This window comes from Limanda limanda, chromosome 3, assembly GCF_963576545.1.
Source record: "Limanda limanda chromosome 3, fLimLim1.1, whole genome shotgun sequence".
In the NCBI taxonomy this organism is placed as follows: Eukaryota; Metazoa; Chordata; class Actinopteri; order Pleuronectiformes; family Pleuronectidae; genus Limanda; species Limanda limanda.
In genome coordinates this window covers 26473603-26501080 of record NC_083638.1, presented here as the reverse complement: position 1 = coordinate 26501080, position 27478 = coordinate 26473603, and the positions used below count along the sequence as shown (strand labels likewise).

Sequence of the window (27478 nt, the reverse complement as noted above, 5' to 3'; positions counted from 1 at the left end):
ATTTAATGTTAAGGAAAGAGAAGCTCAAGGTGCAATTTTGTCACAATATTGCAAGAATAAATCATTACAATTTTCAATCATTGTCTTCAGTGATAATGTCCTGGTTTCATACACTGTTTCTTCTTTTGATGGTGAGTAAACTCGCTGCTCTTTCATCCTTCTCTCCAAATATGACATTTTGAGAATGATATGTTACTACTACGTGAATAAAGTAGTGGTTTGAATATCAAAAGTCACTTGAATGTTCATTCTGTTCCTTCAGCGATGATCTGTGTGTGTGTTCCATATCCTTTGTTTCTTTGATGGCCAGTCTTTTATGGTCTTTCCTGCTCTTTCCAAGACGTTTCTCCTGTGAAGCAGCAGCAACAGCACCCTCTGCTGGTTGCAAAGAAAATTGGAAAAAGCTTACAGCACCTGGTATTCCCAGGCGGTCTCCCATCCAAGTACTAACCAGGCCCGACCCTGCTTAGCTTCCGAGATCGGACGAGATCGGGCGTGTTCAGGGTGGTATGGCCGTAAGCGAAAGACCCAAGTCACAATACCTTATTTAAACATGTGAACCACCACCATGGTGAATACTGTTGTCGCTTTGTGACCATTGAAACTGGGTTTTTATTGTTATTTAATGTTAAGGAAAGAGAAGCTCAAGGTGCAATTTTGTCACAATATTGCAAGAATAAATCATTACAATTTTCAATCATTGTCTTCAGTGATAATGTCCTGGTTTCATACACTGTTTCTTCTTTTGATGGTGAGTAAACTCGCTGCTCTTTCATCCTTCTCTCCAAATATGACATTTTGAGAATGATATGTTACTACTACGTGAATAAAGTAGTGGTTTGAATATCAAAAGTCACTTGAATGTTCATTCTGTTCCTTCAGCGATGATCTGTGTGTGTGTTCCATATCCTTTGTTTCTTTGATGGCCAGTCTTTTATGGTCTTTACTATGGAGGACCATACATGACATAAGTATAAATAAATAAATAAATAAATGTAGAAATAAATACAGAAATAAATAAATAAATAAATAAAAAAGGAAATAAATTAATTAATACAGAAATAAATAAATAAATACGTTACTAACAACAGAAATAAATAAATAAATGTCTTAAATATATTTGCACATTTATTTATTCCCTGATTTATATTTTTCACGTTTTCAATCACCTTATGCTAATGAGAAAGGCGGGCCTAACTGCAGTCTCATGCAGGATTGGTCACAGGAGTGTAATGATCCAGCCTTTCAATGCTGACTGGTGTCCAGTAGCTGTTCGCAGTGTTGAGCCGGTTCACACTTAAAATTAACTAGTTCAAGTTCAGAGGGTTAGTTCAAGTTATTTTTTATTGGAATGATTAAGGTGTCAGTAATCCTGACTGTGAGCGCCACGTCTCGTGTTCTCCTGAGCACAAGGAGAGCGCAGAGAGGAGGAGGAAGCAGAAACTCCAGCTCGGTACAAACCACCTGCAGCTTCTGCTCTGCGCATGAAGCAGCTGATCTCTGAGCAGATGTGACCAGAGAAACTCTGTGTTTTCACTGTTTTACAAAGTCACTGAGCGGCTGCATCGAGGTGACGAGCTCAAGTCTCAGTTTTTGTCTCTGTGCAAGTGTGTGGCACTGAGGGGTGCGGAGCCACGGGGCCTGTGTGTGCGTGTGTGTATAGCTCAGTTGACCAATCCTGCTCGAGACTGAGTTTGGGACCTCCTACCTCATTTACATATGAGACAATTAAATGTGGAATTAAATAAATGTTGAAATACATAAAAGTTGAAATAATTGTGGGAATAAGTTTAACACATTGATTAATTTACTTCTGTATTTATCTCCACATGTATTCATTTATTTCTTTATCTATTTCCACATTTTTTTTTGCAACATTTTTATTTTTCAACAATTAATTGTCCATATGTAAATGAGGTAGGCGGTCCCAAACTCAGTCTCGAGCAGGATTGGTCAACTGAGCTATACACACAGGCACCCGGGCTCCGCACCCCTCAGTGCCACACACTCGCACAGAGACAAAAACTGAGACTTGAGCTCGTCACCTCGATGCAGCCGCTCAGTGACTTTGTAAAACAGTCTCTGGTCACATCTGCTCAGAGATCAGCTGCTTCATGGGCAGAGCAGAAGCTGCAGGCTTGTTTCTTTCCGAGCAGGAGTTTCTGCTTCCTCCTCCTCTCTGCTCGCTCCCTGTGCTCAGGAGAACACGAGACGTGAACTGGCACAACACTGCAAACAGCTACTGGACACCAGTCAGCATTGAAAGGCTGGATAATTACACTCCTGTGACCAATCCTGCATGAGACTGCGGTTAGGCCCGCCTTTCTCATTAGCATAAGGTGATTGAAAACGTGAAAAATATAAATCAGGGAATAAATAAATGTGCAAATATATTTAAGACATTTATTTATTTATTTCTGTTGTTAGTAACGTATTTATTTATTTATTTCTGTATTAATTAATTAATTTCCTTTTTTATTTATTTATTTATTTATTTATTTCTGTATTTATATCTACATTTATTTATTTATTTATTTATACTTATGTCATGTATGGTCCTCCATACTTTCCTGCTCTTTCCAAGACGTTTCTCCTGTGAAGCAGCAGCAACAGCACCCTCTGCTGGTTGCAAAGAAAATTGGAAAAAGCTTACAGCACCTGGTATTCCCAGGCGGTCTCCCATCCAAGTACTAACCAGGCCCGACCCTGCTTAGCTTCCGAGATCGGACGAGATCGGGCGTGTTCAGGGTGGTATGGCCGTAAGCGAAAGAGCCAAGTCACAATACCTTATTTAAACATGTGAACCACCACCATGGTGAATACTGTTGTCGCTTTGTGACCATTGAAACTGGGTTTTTATTGTTATTTAATGTTAAGGAAAGAGAAGCTCAAGGTGCAATTTTGTCACAATATTGCAAGAATAAATCATTACAATTTTCAATCATTGTCTTCAGTGATAATGTCCTGGTTTCATACACTGTTTCTTCTTTTGATGGTGAGTAAACTCGCTGCTCTTTCATCCTTCTCTCCAAATATGACATTTTGAGAATGATATGTTACTACTACGTGAATAAAGTAGTGGTTTGAATATCAAAAGTCACTTGAATGTTCATTCTGTTCCTTCAGCGATGATCTGTGTGTGTGTTCCATATCCTTTGTTTCTTTGATGGCCAGTCTTTTATGGTCTTTCCTGCTCTTTCCAAGACGTTTCTCCTGTGAAGCAGCAGCAACAGCACCCTCTGCTGGTTGCAAAGAAAATTGGAAAAAGCTTACAGCACCTGGTATTCCCAGGCGGTCTCCCATCCAAGTACTAACCAGGCCCGACCCTGCTTAGCTTCCGAGATCGGACGAGATCGGGCGTGTTCAGGGTGGTATGGCCGTAAGCGAAAGAGCCAAGTCACAATACCTTATTTAAACATGTGAACCACCACCATGGTGAATACTGTTGTCGCTTTGTGACCATTGAAACTGGGTTTTTATTGTTATTTAATGTTAAGGAAAGTGAAGCTCAAGGTGCAATTTTGTCACAATATTGCAAGAATAAATCATTACAATTTTCAATCATTGTCTTCAGTGATAATGTCCTGGTTTCATACACTGTTTCTTCTTTTGATGGTGAGTAAACTCGCTGCTCTTTCATCCTTCTCTCAAAATATGACATTTTGAGAATGATATGTTACTACTACGTGAATAAAGTAGTGGTTTGAATATCAAAAGTCACTTGAATGTTCATTCTGTTCCTTCAGCGATGATCTGTGTGTGTGTTCCATATCCTTTGTTTCTTTGATGGCCAGTCTTTTATGGTCTTTCCTGCTCTTTCCAAGACGTTTCTCCTGTGAAGCAGCAGCAACAGCACCCTCTGCTGGTTGCAAAGAAAATTGGAAAAAGCTTACAGCACCTGGTATTCCCAGGCGGTCTCCCATCCAAGTACTAACCAGGCCCGACCCTGCTTAGCTTCCGAGATCGGACGAGATCGGGCGTGTTCAGGGTGGTATGGCCGTAAGCGAAAGACCCAAGTCACAATACCTTATTTAAACATGTGAACCACCACCATGGTGAATACTGTTGTCGCTTTGTGACCATTGAAACTGGGTTTTTATTGTTATTTAATGTTAAGGAAAGAGAAGCTCAAGGTGCAATTTTGTCACAATATTGCAAGAATAAATCATTACAATTTTCAATCATTGTCTTCAGTGATAATGTCCTGGTTTCATACACTGTTTCTTCTTTTGATGGTGAGTAAACTCGCTGCTCTTTCATCCTTCTCTCCAAATATGACATTTTGAGAATGATATGTTACTACTACGTGAATAAAGTAGTGGTTTGAATATCAAAAGTCACTTGAATGTTCATTCTGTTCCTTCAGCGATGATCTGTGTGTGTGTTCCATATCCTTTGTTTCTTTGATGGCCAGTCTTTTATGGTCTTTCCTGCTCTTTCCAAGACGTTTCTCCTGTGAAGCAGCAGCAACAGCACCCTCTGCTGGTTGCAAAGAAAATTGGAAAAAGCTTACAGCACCTGGTATTCCCAGGCGGTCTCCCATCCAAGTACTAACCAGGCCCGACCCTGCTTAGCTTCCGAGATCGGACGAGATCGGGCGTGTTCAGGGTGGTATGGCCGTAAGCGAAAGAGCCAAGTCACAATACCTTATTTAAACATGTGAACCACCACCATGGTGAATACTGTTGTCGCTTTGTGACCATTGAAACTGGGTTTTTATTGTTATTTAATGTTAAGGAAAGAGAAGCTCAAGGTGCAATTTTGTCACAATATTGCAAGAATAAATCATTACAATTTTCAATCATTGTCTTCAGTGATAATGTCCTGGTTTCATACACTGTTTCTTCTTTTGATGGTGAGTAAACTCGCTGCTCTTTCATCCTTCTCTCCAAATATGACATTTTGAGAATGATATGTTACTACTACGTGAATAAAGTAGTGGTTTGAATATCAAAAGTCACTTGAATGTTCATTCTGTTCCTTCAGCGATGATCTGTGTGTGTGTTCCATATCCTTTGTTTCTTTGATGGCCAGTCTTTTATGGTCTTTCCTATGGAGGACCATACATGACATAAGTATAAATAAATACATGTAGAAATAAATACAGAAATAAATAAATAAATGAATAAATAAAAAAGGAAATAAATTAATTAATACAGAAATAAATAAATAAATACGTTACTAACAACAGAAATAAATAAATAAATGTCTTAAATATATTTGCACATTTATTTATTCCCTGATTTATATTTTTCACGTTTTCAATCACCTTATGCTAATGAGAAAGGCGGGCCTAACTGCAGTCTCATGCAGGATTGGTCACAGGAGTATAATGATCCAGCCTTTCAATGCTGACTGGTGTCCAGTAGCTGTTCGCAGTGTTGAGCCGGTTCACACTTAAAATTAACTAGTTCAAGTTCAGAGGGTTAGTTCAAGTTATTTTTTATTGGAATGATTAAGGTGTCAGTAATCCTGACTGTGAGCGCCACGTCTCGTGTTCTCCTGAGCACAAGGAGAGCGCAGAGAGGAGGAGGAAGCAGAAACTCCAGCTCGGTACAAACCACCTGCAGCTTCTGCTCTGCGCATGAAGCAGCTGATCTCTGAGCAGATGTGACCAGAGAAACTCTGTGTTTTCACTGTTTTACAAAGTCACTGAGCGGCTGCATCGAGGTGACGAGCTCAAGTCTCAGTTTTTGTCTCTGTGCAAGTGTGTGGCACTGAGGGGTGCGGAGCCACGGGGCCTGTGTGTGCGTGTGTGTATAGCTCAGTTGACCAATCCTGCTCGAGACTGAGTTTGGGACCTCCTACCTCATTTACATATGAGACAATTAAATGTGGAATTAAATAAATGTTGAAATACATAAAAGTTGAAATAATTGTGGGAATAAGTTTAACACATTGATTAATTTACTTCTGTATTTATCTCCACATGTATTCATTTATTTCTTTATCTATTTCCACATTTTTTTTTGCAACATTTTTATTTTTCAACAATTAATTGTCCATATGTAAATGAGGTAGGCGGTCCCAAACTCAGTCTCGAGCAGGATTGGTCAACTGAGCTATACACACAGGCACCCGGGCTCCGCACCCCTCAGTGCCACACACTCGCACAGAGACAAAAACTGAGACTTGAGCTCGTCACCTCGATGCAGCCGCTCAGTGACTTTGTAAAACAGTCTCTGGTCACATCTGCTCAGAGATCAGCTGCTTCATGGGCAGAGCAGAAGCTGCAGGCTTGTTTCTTTCCGAGCAGGAGTTTCTGCTTCCTCCTCCTCTCTGCTCGCTCCCTGTGCTCAGGAGAACACGAGACGTGAACTGGCACAACATTGCAAACAGCTACTGGACACCAGTCAGCATTGAAAGGCTGGATAATTACACTCCTGTGACCAATCCTGCATGAGACTGCGGTTAGGCCCGCCTTTCTCATTAGCATAAGGTGATTGAAAACGTGAAAAATATAAATCAGGGAATAAATAAATGTGCAAATATATTTAAGACATTTATTTATTTATTTCTGTTGTTAGTAACGTATTTATTTATTTATTTCTGTATTAATTAATTAATTTCCTTTTTTATTTATTTATTTATTTCTGTATTTATATCTACATTTATTTATTTATTTATTTATACTTATGTCATGTATGGTCCTCCATACTTTCCTGCTCTTTCCAAGACGTTTCTCCTGTGAAGCAGCAGCAACAGCACCCTCTGCTGGTTGCAAAGAAAATTGGAAAAAGCTTACAGCACCTGGTATTCCCAGGCGGTCTCCCATCCAAGTACTAACCAGGCCCGACCCTGCTTAGCTTCCGAGATCGGACGAGATCGGGCGTGTTCAGGGTGGTATGGCCGTAAGCGAAAGAGCCAAGTCACAATACCTTATTTAAACATGTGAACCACCACCATGGTGAATACTGTTGTCGCTTTGTGACCATTGAAACTGGGTTTTTATTGTTATTTAATGTTAAGGAAAGAGAAGCTCAAGGTGCAATTTTGTCACAATATTGCAAGAATAAATCATTACAATTTTCAATCATTGTCTTCAGTGATAATGTCCTGGTTTCATACACTGTTTCTTCTTTTGATGGTGAGTAAACTCGCTGCTCTTTCATCCTTCTCTCCAAATATGACATTTTGAGAATGATATGTTACTACTACGTGAATAAAGTAGTGGTTTGAATATCAAAAGTCACTTGAATGTTCATTCTGTTCCTTCAGCGATGATCTGTGTGTGTGTTCCATATCCTTTGTTTCTTTGATGGCCAGTCTTTTATGGTCTTTCCTGCTCTTTCCAAGACGTTTCTCCTGTGAAGCAGCAGCAACAGCACCCTCTGCTGGTTGCAAAGAAAATTGGAAAAAGCTTACAGCACCTGGTATTCCCAGGCGGTCTCCCATCCAAGTACTAACCAGGCCCGACCCTGCTTAGCTTCCGAGATCGGACGAGATCGGGCGTGTTCAGGGTGGTATGGCCGTAAGCGAAAGAGCCAAGTCACAATACCTTATTTAAACATGTGAACCACCACCATGGTGAATACTGTTGTCGCTTTGTGACCATTGAAACTGGGTTTTTATTGTTATTTAATGTTAAGGAAAGTGAAGCTCAAGGTGCAATTTTGTCACAATATTGCAAGAATAAATCATTACAATTTTCAATCATTGTCTTCAGTGATAATGTCCTGGTTTCATACACTGTTTCTTCTTTTGATGGTGAGTAAACTCGCTGCTCTTTCATCCTTCTCTCCAAATATGACATTTTGAGAATGATATGTTACTACTACGTGAATAAAGTAGTGGTTTGAATATCAAAAGTCACTTGAATGTTCATTCTGTTCCTTCAGCGATGATCTGTGTGTGTGTTCCATATCCTTTGTTTCTTTGATGGCCAGTCTTTTATGGTCTTTCCTGCTCTTTCCAAGACGTTTCTCCTGTGAAGCAGCAGCAACAGCACCCTCTGCTGGTTGCAAAGAAAATTGGAAAAAGCTTACAGCACCTGGTATTCCCAGGCGGTCTCCCATCCAAGTACTAACCAGGCCCGACCCTGCTTAGCTTCCGAGATCGGACGAGATCGGGCGTGTTCAGGGTGGTATGGCCGTAAGCGAAAGAGCCAAGTCACAATACCTTATTTAAACATGTGAACCACCACCATGGTGAATACTGTTGTCGCTTTGTGACCATTGAAACTGGGTTTTTATTGTTATTTAATGTTAAGGAAAGAGAAGCTCAAGGTGCAATTTTGTCACAATATTGCAAGAATAAATCATTACAATTTTCAATCATTGTCTTCAGTGATAATGTCCTGGTTTCATACACTGTTTCTTCTTTTGATGGTGAGTAAACTCGCTGCTCTTTCATCCTTCTCTCCAAATATGACATTTTGAGAATGATATGTTACTACTACGTGAATAAAGTAGTGGTTTGAATATCAAAAGTCACTTGAATGTTCATTCTGTTCCTTCAGCGATGATCTGTGTGTGTGTTCCATATCCTTTGTTTCTTTGATGGCCAGTCTTTTATGGTCTTTCCTGCTCTTTCCAAGACGTTTCTCCTGTGAAGCAGCAGCAACAGCACCCTCTGCTGGTTGCAAAGAAAATTGGAAAAAGCTTACAGCACCTGGTATTCCCAGGCGGTCTCCCATCCAAGTACTAACCAGGCCCGACCCTGCTTAGCTTCCGAGATCGGACGAGATCGGGCGTGTTCAGGGTGGTATGGCCGTAAGCGAAAGAGCCAAGTCACAATACCTTATTTAAACATGTGAACCACCACCATGGTGAATACTGTTGTCGCTTTGTGACCATTGAAACTGGGTTTTTATTGTTATTTAATGTTAAGGAAAGAGAAGCTCAAGGTGCAATTTTGTCACAATATTGCAAGAATAAATCATTACAATTTTCAATCATTGTCTTCAGTGATAATGTCCTGGTTTCATACACTGTTTCTTCTTTTGATGGTGAGTAAACTCGCTGCTCTTTCATCCTTCTCTCCAAATATGACATTTTGAGAATGATATGTTACTACTACGTGAATAAAGTAGTGGTTTGAATATCAAAAGTCACTTGAATGTTCATTCTGTTCCTTCAGCGATGATCTGTGTGTGTGTTCCATATCCTTTGTTTCTTTGATGGCCAGTCTTTTATGGTCTTTCCTGCTCTTTCCAAGACGTTTCTCCTGTGAAGCAGCAGCAACAGCACCCTCTGCTGGTTGCAAAGAAAATTGGAAAAAGCTTACAGCACCTGGTATTCCCAGGCGGTCTCCCATCCAAGTACTAACCAGGCCCGACCCTGCTTAGCTTCCGAGATCGGACGAGATCGGGCGTGTTCAGGGTGGTATGGCCGTAAGCGAAAGAGCCAAGTCACAATACCTTATTTAAACATGTGAACCACCACCATGGTGAATACTGTTGTCGCTTTGTGACCATTGAAACTGGGTTTTTATTGTTATTTAATGTTAAGGAAAGAGAAGCTCAAGGTGCAATTTTGTCACAATATTGCAAGAATAAATCATTACAATTTTCAATCATTGTCTTCAGTGATAATGTCCTGGTTTCATACACTGTTTCTTCTTTTGATGGTGAGTAAACTCGCTGCTCTTTCATCCTTCTCTCCAAATATGACATTTTGAGAATGATATGTTACTACTACGTGAATAAAGTAGTGGTTTGAATATCAAAAGTCACTTGAATGTTCATTCTGTTCCTTCAGCGATGATCTGTGTGTGTGTTCCATATCCTTTGTTTCTTTGATGGCCAGTCTTTTATGGTCTTTACTATGGAGGACCATACATGACATAAGTATAAATAAATAAATAAATAAATGTAGAAATAAATACAGAAATAAATAAATAAATAAAAAAGGAAATAAATTAATTAATACAGAAATAAATAAATAAATACGTTACTAACAACAGAAATAAATAAATAAATGTCTTAAATATATTTGCACATTTATTTATTCCCTGATTTATATTTTTCACGTTTTCAATCACCTTATGCTAATGAGAAAGGCGGGCCTAACTGCAGTCTCATGCAGGATTGGTCACAGGAGTGTAATGATCCAGCCTTTCAATGCTGACTGGTGTCCAGTAGCTGTTCGCAGTGTTGAGCCGGTTCACACTTAAAATTAACTAGTTCAAGTTCAGAGGGTTAGTTCAAGTTATTTTTTATTGGAATGATTAAGGTGTCAGTAATCCTGACTGTGAGCGCCACGTCTCGTGTTCTCCTGAGCACAAGGAGAGCGCAGAGAGGAGGAGGAAGCAGAAACTCCAGCTCGGTACAAACCACCTGCAGCTTCTGCTCTGCGCATGAAGCAGCTGATCTCTGAGCAGATGTGACCAGAGAAACTCTGTGTTTTCACTGTTTTACAAAGTCACTGAGCGGCTGCATCGAGGTGACGAGCTCAAGTCTCAGTTTTTGTCTCTGTGCAAGTGTGTGGCACTGAGGGGTGCGGAGCCACGGGGCCTGTGTGTGCGTGTGTGTATAGCTCAGTTGACCAATCCTGCTCGAGACTGAGTTTGGGACCTCCTACCTCATTTACATATGAGACAATTAAATGTGGAATTAAATAAATGTTGAAATACATAAAAGTTGAAATAATTGTGGGAATAAGTTTAACACATTGATTAATTTACTTCTGTATTTATCTCCACATGTATTCATTTATTTCTTTATCTATTTCCACATTTTTTTTTGAAACATTTTTATTTTTCAACAATTAATTGTCCATATGTAAATGAGGTAGGCGGTCCCAAACTCAGTCTCGAGCAGGATTGGTCAACTGAGCTATACACACAGGCACCCGGGCTCCGCACCCCTCAGTGCCACACACTCGCACAGAGACAAAAACTGAGACTTGAGCTCGTCACCTCGATGCAGCCGCTCAGTGACTTTGTAAAACAGTCTCTGGTCACATCTGCTCAGAGATCAGCTGCTTCATGGGCAGAGCAGAAGCTGCAGGCTTGTTTCTTTCCGAGCAGGAGTTTCTGCTTCCTCCTCCTCTCTGCTCGCTCCCTGTGCTCAGGAGAACACGAGACGTGAACTGGCACAACATTGCAAACAGCTACTGGACACCAGTCAGCATTGAAAGGCTGGATAATTACACTCCTGTGACCAATCCTGCATGAGACTGCGGTTAGGCCCGCCTTTCTCATTAGCATAAGGTGATTGAAAACGTGAAAAATATAAATCAGGGAATAAATAAATGTGCAAATATATTTAAGACATTTATTTATTTATTTCTGTTGTTAGTAACGTATTTATTTATTTATTTCTGTATTAATTAATTAATTTCCTTTTTTATTTATTTATTTATTTCTGTATTTATATCTACATTTATTTATTTATTTATTTATACTTATGTCATGTATGGTCCTCCATACTTTCCTGCTCTTTCCAAGACGTTTCTCCTGTGAAGCAGCAGCAACAGCACCCTCTGCTGGTTGCAAAGAAAATTGGAAAAAGCTTACAGCACCTGGTATTCCCAGGCGGTCTCCCATCCAAGTACTAACCAGGCCCGACCCTGCTTAGCTTCCGAGATCGGACGAGATCGGGCGTGTTCAGGGTGGTATGGCCGTAAGCGAAAGAGCCAAGTCACAATACCTTATTTAAACATGTGAACCACCACCATGGTGAATACTGTTGTCGCTTTGTGACCATTGAAACTGGGTTTTTATTGTTATTTAATGTTAAGGAAAGAGAAGCTCAAGGTGCAATTTTGTCACAATATTGCAAGAATAAATCATTACAATTTTCAATCATTGTCTTCAGTGATAATGTCCTGGTTTCATACACTGTTTCTTCTTTTGATGGTGAGTAAACTCGCTGCTCTTTCATCCTTCTCTCCAAATATGACATTTTGAGAATGATATGTTACTACTACGTGAATAAAGTAGTGGTTTGAATATCAAAAGTCACTTGAATGTTCATTCTGTTCCTTCAGCGATGATCTGTGTGTGTGTTCCATATCCTTTGTTTCTTTGATGGCCAGTCTTTTATGGTCTTTCCTGCTCTTTCCAAGACGTTTCTCCTGTGAAGCAGCAGCAACAGCACCCTCTGCTGGTTGCAAAGAAAATTGGAAAAAGCTTACAGCACCTGGTATTCCCAGGCGGTCTCCCATCCAAGTACTAACCAGGCCCGACCCTGCTTAGCTTCCGAGATCGGACGAGATCGGGCGTGTTCAGGGTGGTATGGCCGTAAGCGAAAGAGCCAAGTCACAATACCTTATTTAAACATGTGAACCACCACCATGGTGAATACTGTTGTCGCTTTGTGACCATTGAAACTGGGTTTTTATTGTTATTTAATGTTAAGGAAAGTGAAGCTCAAGGTGCAATTTTGTCACAATATTGCAAGAATAAATCATTACAATTTTCAATCATTGTCTTCAGTGATAATGTCCTGGTTTCATACACTGTTTCTTCTTTTGATGGTGAGTAAACTCGCTGCTCTTTCATCCTTCTCTCCAAATATGACATTTTGAGAATGATATGTTACTACTACGTGAATAAAGTAGTGGTTTGAATATCAAAAGTCACTTGAATGTTCATTCTGTTCCTTCAGCGATGATCTGTGTGTGTGTTCCATATCCTTTGTTTCTTTGATGGCCAGTCTTTTATGGTCTTTCCTGCTCTTTCCAAGACGTTTCTCCTGTGAAGCAGCAGCAACAGCACCCTCTGCTGGTTGCAAAGAAAATTGGAAAAAGCTTACAGCACCTGGTATTCCCAGGCGGTCTCCCATCCAAGTACTAACCAGGCCCGACCCTGCTTAGCTTCCGAGATCGGACGAGATCGGGCGTGTTCAGGGTGGTATGGCCGTAAGCGAAAGACCCAAGTCACAATACCTTATTTAAACATGTGAACCACCACCATGGTGAATACTGTTGTCGCTTTGTGACCATTGAAACTGGGTTTTTATTGTTATTTAATGTTAAGGAAAGAGAAGCTCAAGGTGCAATTTTGTCACAATATTGCAAGAATAAATCATTACAATTTTCAATCATTGTCTTCAGTGATAATGTCCTGGTTTCATACACTGTTTCTTCTTTTGATGGTGAGTAAACTCGCTGCTCTTTCATCCTTCTCTCCAAATATGACATTTTGAGAATGATATGTTACTACTACGTGAATAAAGTAGTGGTTTGAATATCAAAAGTCACTTGAATGTTCATTCTGTTCCTTCAGCGATGATCTGTGTGTGTGTTCCATATCCTTTGTTTCTTTGATGGCCAGTCTTTTATGGTCTTTCCTGCTCTTTCCAAGACGTTTCTCCTGTGAAGCAGCAGCAACAGCACCCTCTGCTGGTTGCAAAGAAAATTGGAAAAAGCTTACAGCACCTGGTATTCCCAGGCGGTCTCCCATCCAAGTACTAACCAGGCCCGACCCTGCTTAGCTTCCGAGATCGGACGAGATCGGGCGTGTTCAGGGTGGTATGGCCGTAAGCGAAAGAGCCAAGTCACAATACCTTATTTAAACATGTGAACCACCACCATGGTGAATACTGTTGTCGCTTTGTGACCATTGAAACTGGGTTTTTATTGTTATTTAATGTTAAGGAAAGAGAAGCTCAAGGTGCAATTTTGTCACAATATTGCAAGAATAAATCATTACAATTTTCAATCATTGTCTTCAGTGATAATGTCCTGGTTTCATACACTGTTTCTTCTTTTGATGGTGAGTAAACTCGCTGCTCTTTCATCCTTCTCTCCAAATATGACATTTTGAGAATGATATGTTACTACTACGTGAATAAAGTAGTGGTTTGAATATCAAAAGTCACTTGAATGTTCATTCTGTTCCTTCAGCGATGATCTGTGTGTGTGTTCCATATCCTTTGTTTCTTTGATGGCCAGTCTTTTATGGTCTTTCCTGCTCTTTCCAAGACGTTTCTCCTGTGAAGCAGCAGCAACAGCACCCTCTGCTGGTTGCAAAGAAAATTGGAAAAAGCTTACAGCACCTGGTATTCCCAGGCGGTCTCCCATCCAAGTACTAACCAGGCCCGACCCTGCTTAGCTTCCGAGATCGGACGAGATCGGGCGTGTTCAGGGTGGTATGGCCGTAAGCGAAAGAGCCAAGTCACAATACCTTATTTAAACATGTGAACCACCACCATGGTGAATACTGTTGTCGCTTTGTGACCATTGAAACTGGGTTTTTATTGTTATTTAATGTTAAGGAAAGAGAAGCTCAAGGTGCAATTTTGTCACAATATTGCAAGAATAAATCATTACAATTTTCAATCATTGTCTTCAGTGATAATGTCCTGGTTTCATACACTGTTTCTTCTTTTGATGGTGAGTAAACTCGCTGCTCTTTCATCCTTCTCTCCAAATATGACATTTTGAGAATGATATGTTACTACTACGTGAATAAAGTAGTGGTTTGAATATCAAAAGTCACTTGAATGTTCATTCTGTTCCTTCAGCGATGATCTGTGTGTGTGTTCCATATCCTTTGTTTCTTTGATGGCCAGTCTTTTATGGTCTTTACTATGGAGGACCATACATGACATAAGTATAAATAAATAAATAAATAAATGTAGAAATAAATACAGAAATAAATAAATAAATAAATAAAAAAGGAAATAAATTAATTAATACAGAAATAAATAAATAAATACGTTACTAACAACAGAAATAAATAAATAAATGTCTTAAATATATTTGCACATTTATTTATTCCCTGATTTATATTTTTCACGTTTTCAATCACCTTATGCTAATGAGAAAGGCGGGCCTAACTGCAGTCTCATGCAGGATTGGTCACAGGAGTGTAATGATCCAGCCTTTCAATGCTGACTGGTGTCCAGTAGCTGTTCGCAGTGTTGAGCCGGTTCACACTTAAAATTAACTAGTTCAAGTTCAGAGGGTTAGTTCAAGTTATTTTTTATTGGAATGATTAAGGTGTCAGTAATCCTGACTGTGAGCGCCACGTCTCGTGTTCTCCTGAGCACAAGGAGAGCGCAGAGAGGAGGAGGAAGCAGAAACTCCAGCTCGGTACAAACCACCTGCAGCTTCTGCTCTGCGCATGAAGCAGCTGATCTCTGAGCAGATGTGACCAGAGAAACTCTGTGTTTTCACTGTTTTACAAAGTCACTGAGCGGCTGCATCGAGGTGACGAGCTCAAGTCTCAGTTTTTGTCTCTGTGCAAGTGTGTGGCACTGAGGGGTGCGGAGCCACGGGGCCTGTGTGTGCGTGTGTGTATAGCTCAGTTGACCAATCCTGCTCGAGACTGAGTTTGGGACCTCCTACCTCATTTACATATGAGACAATTAAATGTGGAATTAAATAAATGTTGAAATACATAAAAGTTGAAATAATTGTGGGAATAAGTTTAACACATTGATTAATTTACTTCTGTATTTATCTCCACATGTATTCATTTATTTCTTTATCTATTTCCACATTTTTTTTTGCAACATTTTTATTTTTCAACAATTAATTGTCCATATGTAAATGAGGTAGGCGGTCCCAAACTCAGTCTCGAGCAGGATTGGTCAACTGAGCTATACACACAGGCACCCGGGCTCCGCACCCCTCAGTGCCACACACTCGCACAGAGACAAAAACTGAGACTTGAGCTCGTCACCTCGATGCAGCCGCTCAGTGACTTTGTAAAACAGTCTCTGGTCACATCTGCTCAGAGATCAGCTGCTTCATGGGCAGAGCAGAAGCTGCAGGCTTGTTTCTTTCCGAGCAGGAGTTTCTGCTTCCTCCTCCTCTCTGCTCGCTCCCTGTGCTCAGGAGAACACGAGACGTGAACTGGCACAACACTGCAAACAGCTACTGGACACCAGTCAGCATTGAAAGGCTGGATAATTACACTCCTGTGACCAATCCTGCATGAGACTGCGGTTAGGCCCGCCTTTCTCATTAGCATAAGGTGATTGAAAACGTGAAAAATATAAATCAGGGAATAAATAAATGTGCAAATATATTTAAGACATTTATTTATTTATTTCTGTTGTTAGTAACGTATTTATTTATTTATTTCTGTATTAATTAATTAATTTCCTTTTTTATTTATTTATTTATTTATTTATTTCTGTATTTATATCTACATTTATTTATTTATTTATTTATACTTATGTCATGTATGGTCCTCCATACTTTCCTGCTCTTTCCAAGACGTTTCTCCTGTGAAGCAGCAGCAACAGCACCCTCTGCTGGTTGCAAAGAAAATTGGAAAAAGCTTACAGCACCTGGTATTCCCAGGCGGTCTCCCATCCAAGTACTAACCAGGCCCGACCCTGCTTAGCTTCCGAGATCGGACGAGATCGGGCGTGTTCAGGGTGGTATGGCCGTAAGCGAAAGACCCAAGTCACAATACCTTATTTAAACATGTGAACCACCACCATGGTGAATACTGTTGTCGCTTTGTGACCATTGAAACTGGGTTTTTATTGTTATTTAATGTTAAGGAAAGAGAAGCTCAAGGTGCAATTTTGTCACAATATTGCAAGAATAAATCATTACAATTTTCAATCATTGTCTTCAGTGATAATGTCCTGGTTTCATACACTGTTTCTTCTTTTGATGGTGAGTAAACTCGCTGCTCTTTCATCCTTCTCTCCAAATATGACATTTTGAGAATGATATGTTACTACTACGTGAATAAAGTAGTGGTTTGAATATCAAAAGTCACTTGAATGTTCATTCTGTTCCTTCAGCGATGATCTGTGTGTGTGTTCCATATCCTTTGTTTCTTTGATGGCCAGTCTTTTATGGTCTTTCCTGCTCTTTCCAAGACGTTTCTCCTGTGAAGCAGCAGCAACAGCACCCTCTGCTGGTTGCAAAGAAAATTGGAAAAAGCTTACAGCACCTGGTATTCCCAGGCGGTCTCCCATCCAAGTACTAACCAGGCCCGACCCTGCTTAGCTTCCGAGATCGGACGAGATCGGGCGTGTTCAGGGTGGTATGGCCGTAAGCGAAAGAGCCAAGTCACAATACCTTATTTAAACATGTGAACCACCACCATGGTGAATACTGTTGTCGCTTTGTGACCATTGAAACTGGGTTTTTATTGTTATTTAATGTTAAGGAAAGTGAAGCTCAAGGTGCAATTTTGTCACAATATTGCAAGAATAAATCATTACAATTTTCAATCATTGTCTTCAGTGATAATGTCCTGGTTTCATACACTGTTTCTTCTTTTGATGGTGAGTAAACTCGCTGCTCTTTCATCCTTCTCTCCAAATATGACATTTTGAGAATGATATGTTACTACTACGTGAATAAAGTAGTGGTTTGAATATCAAAAGTCACTTGAATGTTCATTCTGTTCCTTCAGCGATGATCTGTGTGTGTGTTCCATATCCTTTGTTTCTTTGATGGCCAGTCTTTTATGGTCTTTCCTGCTCTTTCCAAGACGTTTCTCCTGTGAAGCAGCAGCAACAGCACCCTCTGCTGGTTGCAAAGAAAATTGGAAAAAGCTTACAGCACCTGGTATTCCCAGGCGGTCTCCCATCCAAGTACTAACCAGGCCCGACCCTGCTTAGCTTCCGAGATCGGACGAGATCGGGCGTGTTCAGGGTGGTATGGCCGTAAGCGAAAGACCCAAGTCACAATACCTTATTTAAACATGTGAACCACCACCATGGTGAATACTGTTGTCGCTTTGTGACCATTGAAACTGGGTTTTTATTGTTATTTAATGTTAAGGAAAGAGAAGCTCAAGGTGCAATTTTGTCACAATATTGCAAGAATAAATCATTACAATTTTCAATCATTGTCTTCAGTGATAATGTCCTGGTTTCATACACTGTTTCTTCTTTTGATGGTGAGTAAACTCGCTGCTCTTTCATCCTTCTCTCCAAATATGACATTTTGAGAATGATATGTTACTACTACGTGAATAAAGTAGTGGTTTGAATATCAAAAGTCACTTGAATGTTCATTCTGTTCCTTCAGCGATGATCTGTGTGTGTGTTCCATATCCTTTGTTTCTTTGATGGCCAGTCTTTTATGGTCTTTACTATGGAGTATGGAGGACCATACATGACATAAGTATAAATAAATAAATAAATAAATGTAGAAATAAATACAGAAATAAATAAATAAATAAATAAAAAAGGAAATAAATTAATTAATACAGAAATAAATAAATAAATACGTTACTAACAACAGAAATAAATAAATAAATGTCTTAAATATATTTGCACATTTATTTATTCCCTGATTTATATTTTTCACGTTTTCAATCACCTTATGCTAATGAGAAAGGCGGGCCTAACTGCAGTCTCATGCAGGATTGGTCACAGGAGTGTAATGATCCAGCCTTTCAATGCTGACTGGTGTCCAGTAGCTGTTCGCAGTGTTGAGCCGGTTCACACTTAAAATTAACTAGTTCAAGTTCAGAGGGTTAGTTCAAGTTATTTTTTATTGGAATGATTAAGGTGTCAGTAATCCTGACTGTGAGCGCCACGTCTCGTGTTCTCCTGAGCACAAGGAGAGCGCAGAGAGGAGGAGGAAGCAGAAACTCCAGCTCGGTACAAACCACCTGCAGCTTCTGCTCTGCGCATGAAGCAGCTGATCTCTGAGCAGATGTGACCAGAGAAACTCTGTGTTTTCACTGTTTTACAAAGTCACTGAGCGGCTGCATCGAGGTGACGAGCTCAAGTCTCAGTTTTTGTCTCTGTGCAAGTGTGTGGCACTGAGGGGTGCGGAGCCACGGGGCCTGTGTGTGCGTGTGTGTATAGCTCAGTTGACCAATCCTGCTCGAGACTGAGTTTGGGACCTCCTACCTCATTTACATATGAGACAATTAAATGTGGAATTAAATAAATGTTGAAATACATAAAAGTTGAAATAATTGTGGGAATAAGTTTAACACATTGATTAATTTACTTCTGTATTTATCTCCACATGTATTCATTTATTTCTTTATCTATTTCCACATTTTTTTTTGCAACATTTTTATTTTTCAACAATTAATTGTCCATATGTAAATGAGGTAGGCGGTCCCAAACTCAGTCTCGAGCAGGATTGGTCAACTGAGCTATACACACAGGCACCCGGGCTCCGCACCCCTCAGTGCCACACACTCGCACAGAGACAAAAACTGAGACTTGAGCTCGTCACCTCGATGCAGCCGCTCAGTGACTTTGTAAAACAGTCTCTGGTCACATCTGCTCAGAGATCAGCTGCTTCATGGGCAGAGCAGAAGCTGCAGGCTTGTTTCTTTCCGAGCAGGAGTTTCTGCTTCCTCCTCCTCTCTGCTCGCTCCCTGTGCTCAGGAGAACACGAGACGTGAACTGGCACAACACTGCAAACAGCTACTGGACACCAGTCAGCATTGAAAGGCTGGATAATTACACTCCTGTGACCAATCCTGCATGAGACTGCGGTTAGGCCCGCCTTTCTCATTAGCATAAGGTGATTGAAAACGTGAAAAATATAAATCAGGGAATAAATAAATGTGCAAATATATTTAAGACATTTATTTATTTATTTCTGTTGTTAGTAACGTATTTATTTATTTATTTCTGTATTAATTAATTAATTTCCTTTTTTATTTATTTATTTATTTCTGTATTTATATCTACATTTATTTATTTATTTATTTATACTTATGTCATGTATGGTCCTCCATACTTTCCTGCTCTTTCCAAGACGTTTCTCCTGTGAAGCAGCAGCAACAGCACCCTCTGCTGGTTGCAAAGAAAATTGGAAAAAGCTTACAGCACCTGGTATTCCCAGGCGGTCTCCCATCCAAGTACTAACCAGGCCCGACCCTGCTTAGCTTCCGAGATCGGACGAGATCGGGCGTGTTCAGGGTGGTATGGCCGTAAGCGAAAGACCCAAGTCACAATACCTTATTTAAACATGTGAACCACCACCATGGTGAATACTGTTGTCGCTTTGTGACCATTGAAACTGGGTTTTTATTGTTATTTAATGTTAAGGAAAGAGAAGCTCAAGGTGCAATTTTGTCACAATATTGCAAGAATAAATCATTACAATTTTCAATCATTGTCTTCAGTGATAATGTCCTGGTTTCATACACTGTTTCTTCTTTTGATGGTGAGTAAACTCGCTGCTCTTTCATCCTTCTCTCCAAATATGACATTTTGAGAATGATATGTTACTACTACGTGAATAAAGTAGTGGTTTGAATATCAAAAGTCACTTGAATGTTCATTCTGTTCCTTCAGCGATGATCTGTGTGTGTGTTCCATATCCTTTGTTTCTTTGATGGCCAGTCTTTTATGGTCTTTCCTGCTCTTTCCAAGACGTTTCTCCTGTGAAGCAGCAGCAACAGCACCCTCTGCTGGTTGCAAAGAAAATTGGAAAAAGCTTACAGCACCTGGTATTCCCAGGCGGTCTCCCATCCAAGTACTAACCAGGCCCGACCCTGCTTAGCTTCCGAGATCGGACGAGATCGGGCGTGTTCAGGGTGGTATGGCCGTAAGCGAAAGAGCCAAGTCACAATACCTTATTTAAACATGTGAACCACCACCATGGTGAATACTGTTGTCGCTTTGTGACCATTGAAACTGGGTTTTTATTGTTATTTAATGTTAAGGAAAGTGAAGCTCAAGGTGCAATTTTGTCACAATATTGCAAGAATAAATCATTACAATTTTCAATCATTGTCTTCAGTGATAATGTCCTGGTTTCATACACTGTTTCTTCTTTTGATGGTGAGTAAACTCGCTGCTCTTTCATCCTTCTCTCCAAATATGACATTTTGAGAATGATATGTTACTACTACGTGAATAAAGTAGTGGTTTGAATATCAAAAGTCACTTGAATGTTCATTCTGTTCCTTCAGCGATGATCTGTGTGTGTGTTCCATATCCTTTGTTTCTTTGATGGCCAGTCTTTTATGGTCTTTCCTGCTCTTTCCAAGACGTTTCTCCTGTGAAGCAGCAGCAACAGCACCCTCTGCTGGTTGCAAAGAAAATTGGAAAAAGCTTACAGCACCTGGTATTCCCAGGCGGTCTCCCATCCAAGTACTAACCAGGCCCGACCCTGCTTAGCTTCCGAGATCGGACGAGATCGGGCGTGTTCAGGGTGGTATGGCCGTAAGCGAAAGACCCAAGTCACAATACCTTATTTAAACATGTGAACCACCACCATGGTGAATACTGTTGTCGCTTTGTGACCATTGAAACTGGGTTTTTATTGTTATTTAATGTTAAGGAAAGAGAAGCTCAAGGTGCAATTTTGTCACAATATTGCAAGAATAAATCATTACAATTTTCAATCATTGTCTTCAGTGATAATGTCCTGGTTTCATACACTGTTTCTTCTTTTGATGGTGAGTAAACTCGCTGCTCTTTCATCCTTCTCTCCAAATATGACATTTTGAGAATGATATGTTACTACTACGTGAATAAAGTAGTGGTTTGAATATCAAAAGTCACTTGAATGTTCATTCTGTTCCTTCAGCGATGATCTGTGTGTGTGTTCCATATCCTTTGTTTCTTTGATGGCCAGTCTTTTATGGTCTTTACTATGGAGTATGGAGGACCATACATGACATAAGTATAAATAAATAAATAAATAAATGTAGAAATAAATACAGAAATAAATAAATAAATAAATAAAAAAGGAAATAAATTAATTAATACAGAAATAAATAAATAAATACGTTACTAACAACAGAAATAAATAAATAAATGTCTTAAATATATTTGCACATTTATTTATTCCCTGATTTATATTTTTCACGTTTTCAATCACCTTATGCTAATGAGAAAGGCGGGCCTAACTGCAGTCTCATGCAGGATTGGTCACAGGAGTGTAATGATCCAGCCTTTCAATGCTGACTGGTGTCCAGTAGCTGTTCGCAGTGTTGAGCCGGTTCACACTTAAAATTAACTAGTTCAAGTTCAGAGGGTTAGTTCAAGTTATTTTTTATTGGAATGATTAAGGTGTCAGTAATCCTGACTGTGAGCGCCACGTCTCGTGTTCTCCTGAGCACAAGGAGAGCGCAGAGAGGAGGAGGAAGCAGAAACTCCAGCTCGGTACAAACCACCTGCAGCTTCTGCTCTGCGCATGAAGCAGCTGATCTCTGAGCAGATGTGACCAGAGAAACTCTGTGTTTTCACTGTTTTACAAAGTCACTGAGCGGCTGCATCGAGGTGACGAGCTCAAGTCTCAGTTTTTGTCTCTGTGCAAGTGTGTGGCACTGAGGGGTGCGGAGCCACGGGGCCTGTGTGTGCGTGTGTGTATAGCTCAGTTGACCAATCCTGCTCGAGACTGAGTTTGGGACCTCCTACCTCATTTACATATGAGACAATTAAATGTGGAATTAAATAAATGTTGAAATACATAAAAGTTGAAATAATTGTGGGAATAAGTTTAACACATTGATTAATTTACTTCTGTATTTATCTCCACATGTATTCATTTATTTCTTTATCTATTTCCACATTTTTTTTTGCAACATTTTTATTTTTCAACAATTAATTGTCCATATGTAAATGAGGTAGGCGGTCCCAAACTCAGTCTCGAGCAGGATTGGTCAACTGAGCTATACACACAGGCACCCGGGCTCCGCACCCCTCAGTGCCACACACTCGCACAGAGACAAAAACTGAGACTTGAGCTCGTCACCTCGATGCAGCCGCTCAGTGACTTTGTAAAACAGTCTCTGGTCACATCTGCTCAGAGATCAGCTGCTTCATGGGCAGAGCAGAAGCTGCAGGCTTGTTTCTTTCCGAGCAGGAGTTTCTGCTTCCTCCTCCTCTCTGCTCGCTCCCTGTGCTCAGGAGAACACGAGACGTGAACTGGCACAACACTGCAAACAGCTACTGGACACCAGTCAGCATTGAAAGGCTGGATAATTACACTCCTGTGACCAATCCTGCATGAGACTGCGGTTAGGCCCGCCTTTCTCATTAGCATAAGGTGATTGAAAACGTGAAAAATATAAATCAGGGAATAAATAAATGTGCAAATATATTTAAGACATTTATTTATTTATTTCTGTTGTTAGTAACGTATTTATTTATTTATTTCTGTATTAATTAATTAATTTCCTTTTTTATTTATTTATTTATTTATTTATTTCTGTATTTATATCTACATTTATTTATTTATTTATTTATACTTATGTCATGTATGGTCCTCCATACTTTCCTGCTCTTTCCAAGACGTTTCTCCTGTGAAGCAGCAGCAACAGCACCCTCTGCTGGTTGCAAAGAAAATTGGAAAAAGCTTACAGCACCTGGTATTCCCAGGCGGTCTCCCATCCAAGTACTAACCAGGCCCGACCCTGCTTAGCTTCCGAGATCGGACGAGATCGGGCGTGTTCAGGGTGGTATGGCCGTAAGCGAAAGACCCAAGTCACAATACCTTATTTAAACATGTGAACCACCACCATGGTGAATACTGTTGTCGCTTTGTGACCATTGAAACTGGGTTTTTATTGTTATTTAATGTTAAGGAAAGAGAAGCTCAAGGTGCAATTTTGTCACAATATTGCAAGAATAAATCATTACAATTTTCAATCATTGTCTTCAGTGATAATGTCCTGGTTTCATACACTGTTTCTTCTTTTGATGGTGAGTAAACTCGCTGCTCTTTCATCCTTCTCTCCAAATATGACATTTTGAGAATGATATGTTACTACTACGTGAATAAAGTAGTGGTTTGAATATCAAAAGTCACTTGAATGTTCATTCTGTTCCTTCAGCGATGATCTGTGTGTGTGTTCCATATCCTTTGTTTCTTTGATGGCCAGTCTTTTATGGTCTTTCCTGCTCTTTCCAAGACGTTTCTCCTGTGAAGCAGCAGCAACAGCACCCTCTGCTGGTTGCAAAGAAAATTGGAAAAAGCTTACAGCACCTGGTATTCCCAGGCGGTCTCCCATCCAAGTACTAACCAGGCCCGACCCTGCTTAGCTTCCGAGATCGGACGAGATCGGGCGTGTTCAGGGTGGTATGGCCGTAAGCGAAAGAGCCAAGTCACAATACCTTATTTAAACATGTGAACCACCACCATGGTGAATACTGTTGTCGCTTTGTGACCATTGAAACTGGGTTTTTATTGTTATTTAATGTTAAGGAAAGTGAAGCTCAAGGTGCAATTTTGTCACAATATTGCAAGAATAAATCATTACAATTTTCAATCATTGTCTTCAGTGATAATGTCCTGGTTTCATACACTGTTTCTTCTTTTGATGGTGAGTAAACTCGCTGCTCTTTCATCCTTCTCTCCAAATATGACATTTTGAGAATGATATGTTACTACTACGTGAATAAAGTAGTGGTTTGAATATCAAAAGTCACTTGAATGTTCATTCTGTTCCTTCAGCGATGATCTGTGTGTGTGTTCCATATCCTTTGTTTCTTTGATGGCCAGTCTTTTATGGTCTTTCCTGCTCTTTCCAAGACGTTTCTCCTGTGAAGCAGCAGCAACAGCACCCTCTGCTGGTTGCAAAGAAAATTGGAAAAAGCTTACAGCACCTGGTATTCCCAGGCGGTCTCCCATCCAAGTACTAACCAGGCCCGACCCTGCTTAGCTTCCGAGATCGGACGAGATCGGGCGTGTACAGGGTGGTATGGCCGTAAGCGAAAGACCCAAGTCACAATACCTTATTTAAACATGTGAACCACCACCATGGTGAATACTGTTGTCGCTTTGTGACCATTGAAACTGGGTTTTTATTGTTATTTAATGTTAAGGAAAGAGAAGCTCAAGGTGCAATTTTGTCACAATATTGCAAGAATAAATCATTACAATTTTCAATCATTGTCTTCAGTGATAATGTCCTGGTTTCATACACTGTTTCTTCTTTTGATGGTGAGTAAACTCGCTGCTCTTTCATCCTTCTCTCCAAATATGACATTTTGAGAATGATATGTTACTACTACGTGAATAAAGTAGTGGTTTGAATATCAAAAGTCACTTGAATGTTCATTCTGTTCCTTCAGCGATGATCTGTGTGTGTGTTCCATATCCTTTGTTTCTTTGATGGCCAGTCTTTTATGGTCTTTCCTGCTCTTTCCAAGACGTTTCTCCTGTGAAGCAGCAGCAACAGCACCCTCTGCTGGTTGCAAAGAAAATTGGAAAAAGCTTACAGCACCTGGTATTCCCAGGCGGTCTCCCATCCAAGTACTAACCAGGCCCGACCCTGCTTAGCTTCCGAGATCGGACGAGATCGGGCGTGTTCAGGGTGGTATGGCCGTAAGCGAAAGAGCCAAGTCACAATACCTTATTTAAACATGTGAACCACCACCATGGTGAATACTGTTGTCGCTTTGTGACCATTGAAACTGGGTTTTTATTGTTATTTAATGTTAAGGAAAGAGAAGCTCAAGGTGCAATTTTGTCACAATATTGCAAGAATAAATCATTACAATTTTCAATCATTGTCTTCAGTGATAATGTCCTGGTTTCATACACTGTTTCTTCTTTTGATGGTGAGTAAACTCGCTGCTCTTTCATCCTTCTCTCCAAATATGACATTTTGAGAATGATATGTTACTACTACGTGAAAAAAGTAGTGGTTTGAATATCAAAAGTCACTTGAATGTTCATTCTGTTCCTTCAGCGATGATCTGTGTGTGTGTTCCATATCCTTTGTTTCTTTGATGGCCAGTCTTTTATGGTCTTTACTATGGAGGACCATACATGACATAAGTATAAATAAATACATGTAGAAATAAATACAGAAATAAATAAATAAATGAATAAATAAAAAAGGAAATAAATTAATTAATACAGAAATAAATAAATAAATACGTTACTAACAACAGAAATAAATAAATAAATGTCTTAAATATATTTGCACATTTATTTATTCCCTGATTTATATTTTTCACGTTTTCAATCACCTTATGCTAATGAGAAAGGCGGGCCTAACTGCAGTCTCATGCAGGATTGGTCACAGGAGTGTAATGATCCAGCCTTTCAATGCTGACTGGTGTCCAGTAGCTGTTTGCAGTGTTGAGCCGGTTCACACTTAAAATGAACTAGTTCAAGTTCAGAGGGTTAGTTCAGGTTATTTTTTATTGGGATGATTAAGGTGTCAGTAATCCTGACTGTGAGCGCCACGTCTCGTGTTCTCCTGAGCACAAGGAGAGCGCAGAGAGGAGGAGGAAGCAGAAACTCCAGCTCGGTACAAACCACCTGCAGCTTCTGCTCTGCGCATGAAGCAGCTGATCTCTGAGCAGATGTGACCAGAGAAACTCTGTGTTTTCACTGTTTTACAAAGTCACTGAGCGGCTGCATCGAGGTGACGAGCTCAAGTCTCAGTTTTTGTCTCTGTGCAAGTGTGTGGCACTGAGGGGTGCGGAGCCACGGGGCCTGTGTGTGCGTGTGTGTATAGCTCAGTTGACCAATCCTGCTCGAGACTGAGTTTGGGACCTCCTACCTCATTTACATATGAGACAATTAAATGTGGAATTAAATAAATGTTGAAATACATAAAAGTTGAAATAATTGTGGGAATAAGTTTAACACATTGATTAATTTACTTCTGTATTTATGTCCACATGTATTCATTTATTTCTTTATCTATTTCCACATTTTTTTTTTGCAACATTTTTATTTTTCAACAATTAATTGTCCATATGTAAATGAGGTAGGCGGTCCCAAACTCAGTCTCGAGCAGGATTGGTCAACTGAGCTATACACACACGCACACACAGGCACCCGGGCTCCGCACCCCTCAGTGCCACACACTCGCACAGAGACAAAAACTGAGACTTGAGCTCGTCACCTCGATGCAGCCGCTCAGTGACTTTGTAAAACAGTCTCTGGTCACATCTGCTCAGAGATCAGCTGCTTCATGGGCAGAGCAGAAGCTGCAGGCTTGTTTCTTTCCGAGCAGGAGTTTCTGCTTCCTCCTCCTCTCTGCTCGCTCCCTGTGCTCAGGAGAACACGAGACGTGAACTGGCACAACACTGCAAACAGCTACTGGACACCAGTCAGCATTGAAAGGCTGGATCATTACACTCCTGTGACCAATCCTGCATGAGACTGCGGTTAGGCCCGCCTTTCTCATTAGCATAAGGTGATTGAAAACGTGAAAAATATAAATCAGGGAATAAATAAATGTGCAAATATATTTAAGACATTTATTTATTTATTTCTGTTGTTAGTAACGTATTTATTTATTTATTTATTTATGTATTAATTAATTTATTTCCTTTTTTATTTATTTATTTCTGTATTTATTTCTGTATTTATTTCTACATTTATTTATTTATTTATTTATTTATACTTATGTCATGTATGGTCCTCCATACTTTCCTGCTCTTTCCAAGACGTTTCTCCTGTGAAGCAGCAGCAACAGCACCCTCTGCTGGTTGCAAAGAAAATTGGAAAAAGCTTACAGCACCTGGTATTCCCAGGCGGTCTCCCATCCAAGTACTAACCAGGCCCGACCCTGCTTAGCTTCCGAGATCGGACGTATTCAGGGTGGTATGGCCGTAAGCGAAAGAGCCAAGTCACAATACCTTATTTAAACATGTGAACCACCACCATGGTGAATACTGTTGTCGCTTTGTGACCATTGAAACTGGGTTTTTATTGTTATT

The 27478-nt window shown here is 40.1% G+C and overlaps 25 non-coding genes and 1 pseudogene across 25 annotated transcripts; all 26 read right to left on the bottom strand.

Moving 5' to 3' along the window:
* Positions 1 to 402: 402 nt before the first annotated feature.
* Positions 403 to 521, bottom strand: LOC132999154 (5S ribosomal RNA). Its single transcript, XR_009678030.1, has one exon. It is a non-coding gene; the product is annotated as a 5S ribosomal RNA (ribosomal RNA).
* Positions 522 to 2646: 2125 nt separating this feature from the next.
* On the bottom strand, positions 2647 to 2765 carry LOC132999153 (5S ribosomal RNA). The gene has a single exon (XR_009678029.1). It is a non-coding gene; the product is annotated as a 5S ribosomal RNA (ribosomal RNA).
* Positions 2766 to 3266: 501 nt separating this feature from the next.
* LOC132999152 (5S ribosomal RNA) lies at positions 3267 to 3385 on the bottom strand. Its single transcript, XR_009678028.1, has one exon. It is a non-coding gene; the product is annotated as a 5S ribosomal RNA (ribosomal RNA).
* Positions 3386 to 3886: 501 nt separating this feature from the next.
* LOC132999151 (5S ribosomal RNA) lies at positions 3887 to 4005 on the bottom strand. The gene has a single exon (XR_009678027.1). It is a non-coding gene; the product is annotated as a 5S ribosomal RNA (ribosomal RNA).
* Positions 4006 to 4506: 501 nt separating this feature from the next.
* Positions 4507 to 4625, bottom strand: LOC132999285 (5S ribosomal RNA). Its single transcript, XR_009678149.1, has one exon. It is a non-coding gene; the product is annotated as a 5S ribosomal RNA (ribosomal RNA).
* Positions 4626 to 6738: 2113 nt separating this feature from the next.
* Positions 6739 to 6857, bottom strand: LOC132999284 (5S ribosomal RNA). Its single transcript, XR_009678148.1, has one exon. It is a non-coding gene; the product is annotated as a 5S ribosomal RNA (ribosomal RNA).
* A 501-nt stretch (positions 6858 to 7358) lies between these two features.
* On the bottom strand, positions 7359 to 7477 carry LOC132999283 (5S ribosomal RNA). Its single transcript, XR_009678147.1, has one exon. It is a non-coding gene; the product is annotated as a 5S ribosomal RNA (ribosomal RNA).
* Positions 7478 to 7978: 501 nt separating this feature from the next.
* LOC132999281 (5S ribosomal RNA) lies at positions 7979 to 8097 on the bottom strand. Its single transcript, XR_009678146.1, has one exon. It is a non-coding gene; the product is annotated as a 5S ribosomal RNA (ribosomal RNA).
* A 501-nt stretch (positions 8098 to 8598) lies between these two features.
* On the bottom strand, positions 8599 to 8717 carry LOC132999280 (5S ribosomal RNA). The gene has a single exon (XR_009678145.1). It is a non-coding gene; the product is annotated as a 5S ribosomal RNA (ribosomal RNA).
* A 501-nt stretch (positions 8718 to 9218) lies between these two features.
* On the bottom strand, positions 9219 to 9337 carry LOC132999278 (5S ribosomal RNA). Its single transcript, XR_009678143.1, has one exon. It is a non-coding gene; the product is annotated as a 5S ribosomal RNA (ribosomal RNA).
* A 2113-nt stretch (positions 9338 to 11450) lies between these two features.
* Positions 11451 to 11569, bottom strand: LOC132999277 (5S ribosomal RNA). The gene has a single exon (XR_009678142.1). It is a non-coding gene; the product is annotated as a 5S ribosomal RNA (ribosomal RNA).
* Positions 11570 to 12070: 501 nt separating this feature from the next.
* Positions 12071 to 12189, bottom strand: LOC132999276 (5S ribosomal RNA). The gene has a single exon (XR_009678141.1). It is a non-coding gene; the product is annotated as a 5S ribosomal RNA (ribosomal RNA).
* A 501-nt stretch (positions 12190 to 12690) lies between these two features.
* Positions 12691 to 12809, bottom strand: LOC132999275 (5S ribosomal RNA). Its single transcript, XR_009678140.1, has one exon. It is a non-coding gene; the product is annotated as a 5S ribosomal RNA (ribosomal RNA).
* A 501-nt stretch (positions 12810 to 13310) lies between these two features.
* On the bottom strand, positions 13311 to 13429 carry LOC132999274 (5S ribosomal RNA). The gene has a single exon (XR_009678139.1). It is a non-coding gene; the product is annotated as a 5S ribosomal RNA (ribosomal RNA).
* Positions 13430 to 13930: 501 nt separating this feature from the next.
* Positions 13931 to 14049, bottom strand: LOC132999273 (5S ribosomal RNA). The gene has a single exon (XR_009678138.1). It is a non-coding gene; the product is annotated as a 5S ribosomal RNA (ribosomal RNA).
* A 2125-nt stretch (positions 14050 to 16174) lies between these two features.
* Positions 16175 to 16293, bottom strand: LOC132999272 (5S ribosomal RNA). Its single transcript, XR_009678137.1, has one exon. It is a non-coding gene; the product is annotated as a 5S ribosomal RNA (ribosomal RNA).
* A 501-nt stretch (positions 16294 to 16794) lies between these two features.
* On the bottom strand, positions 16795 to 16913 carry LOC132999271 (5S ribosomal RNA). Its single transcript, XR_009678136.1, has one exon. It is a non-coding gene; the product is annotated as a 5S ribosomal RNA (ribosomal RNA).
* A 501-nt stretch (positions 16914 to 17414) lies between these two features.
* Positions 17415 to 17533, bottom strand: LOC132999270 (5S ribosomal RNA). The gene has a single exon (XR_009678135.1). It is a non-coding gene; the product is annotated as a 5S ribosomal RNA (ribosomal RNA).
* Positions 17534 to 19657: 2124 nt separating this feature from the next.
* On the bottom strand, positions 19658 to 19776 carry LOC132999269 (5S ribosomal RNA). The gene has a single exon (XR_009678134.1). It is a non-coding gene; the product is annotated as a 5S ribosomal RNA (ribosomal RNA).
* A 501-nt stretch (positions 19777 to 20277) lies between these two features.
* On the bottom strand, positions 20278 to 20396 carry LOC132999267 (5S ribosomal RNA). Its single transcript, XR_009678132.1, has one exon. It is a non-coding gene; the product is annotated as a 5S ribosomal RNA (ribosomal RNA).
* A 501-nt stretch (positions 20397 to 20897) lies between these two features.
* Positions 20898 to 21016, bottom strand: LOC132999265 (5S ribosomal RNA). Its single transcript, XR_009678131.1, has one exon. It is a non-coding gene; the product is annotated as a 5S ribosomal RNA (ribosomal RNA).
* Positions 21017 to 23148: 2132 nt separating this feature from the next.
* LOC132999264 (5S ribosomal RNA) lies at positions 23149 to 23267 on the bottom strand. The gene has a single exon (XR_009678130.1). It is a non-coding gene; the product is annotated as a 5S ribosomal RNA (ribosomal RNA).
* Positions 23268 to 23768: 501 nt separating this feature from the next.
* On the bottom strand, positions 23769 to 23887 carry LOC132999263 (5S ribosomal RNA). The gene has a single exon (XR_009678129.1). It is a non-coding gene; the product is annotated as a 5S ribosomal RNA (ribosomal RNA).
* Positions 23888 to 24388: 501 nt separating this feature from the next.
* On the bottom strand, positions 24389 to 24507 carry LOC132999212 (5S ribosomal RNA). Its single transcript, XR_009678084.1, has one exon. It is a non-coding gene; the product is annotated as a 5S ribosomal RNA (ribosomal RNA).
* A 501-nt stretch (positions 24508 to 25008) lies between these two features.
* On the bottom strand, positions 25009 to 25127 carry LOC132999262 (5S ribosomal RNA). Its single transcript, XR_009678128.1, has one exon. It is a non-coding gene; the product is annotated as a 5S ribosomal RNA (ribosomal RNA).
* A 2140-nt stretch (positions 25128 to 27267) lies between these two features.
* Positions 27268 to 27376, bottom strand: LOC132999221 (5S ribosomal RNA; annotated as a pseudogene).
* Positions 27377 to 27478: the final 102 nt, after the last annotated feature.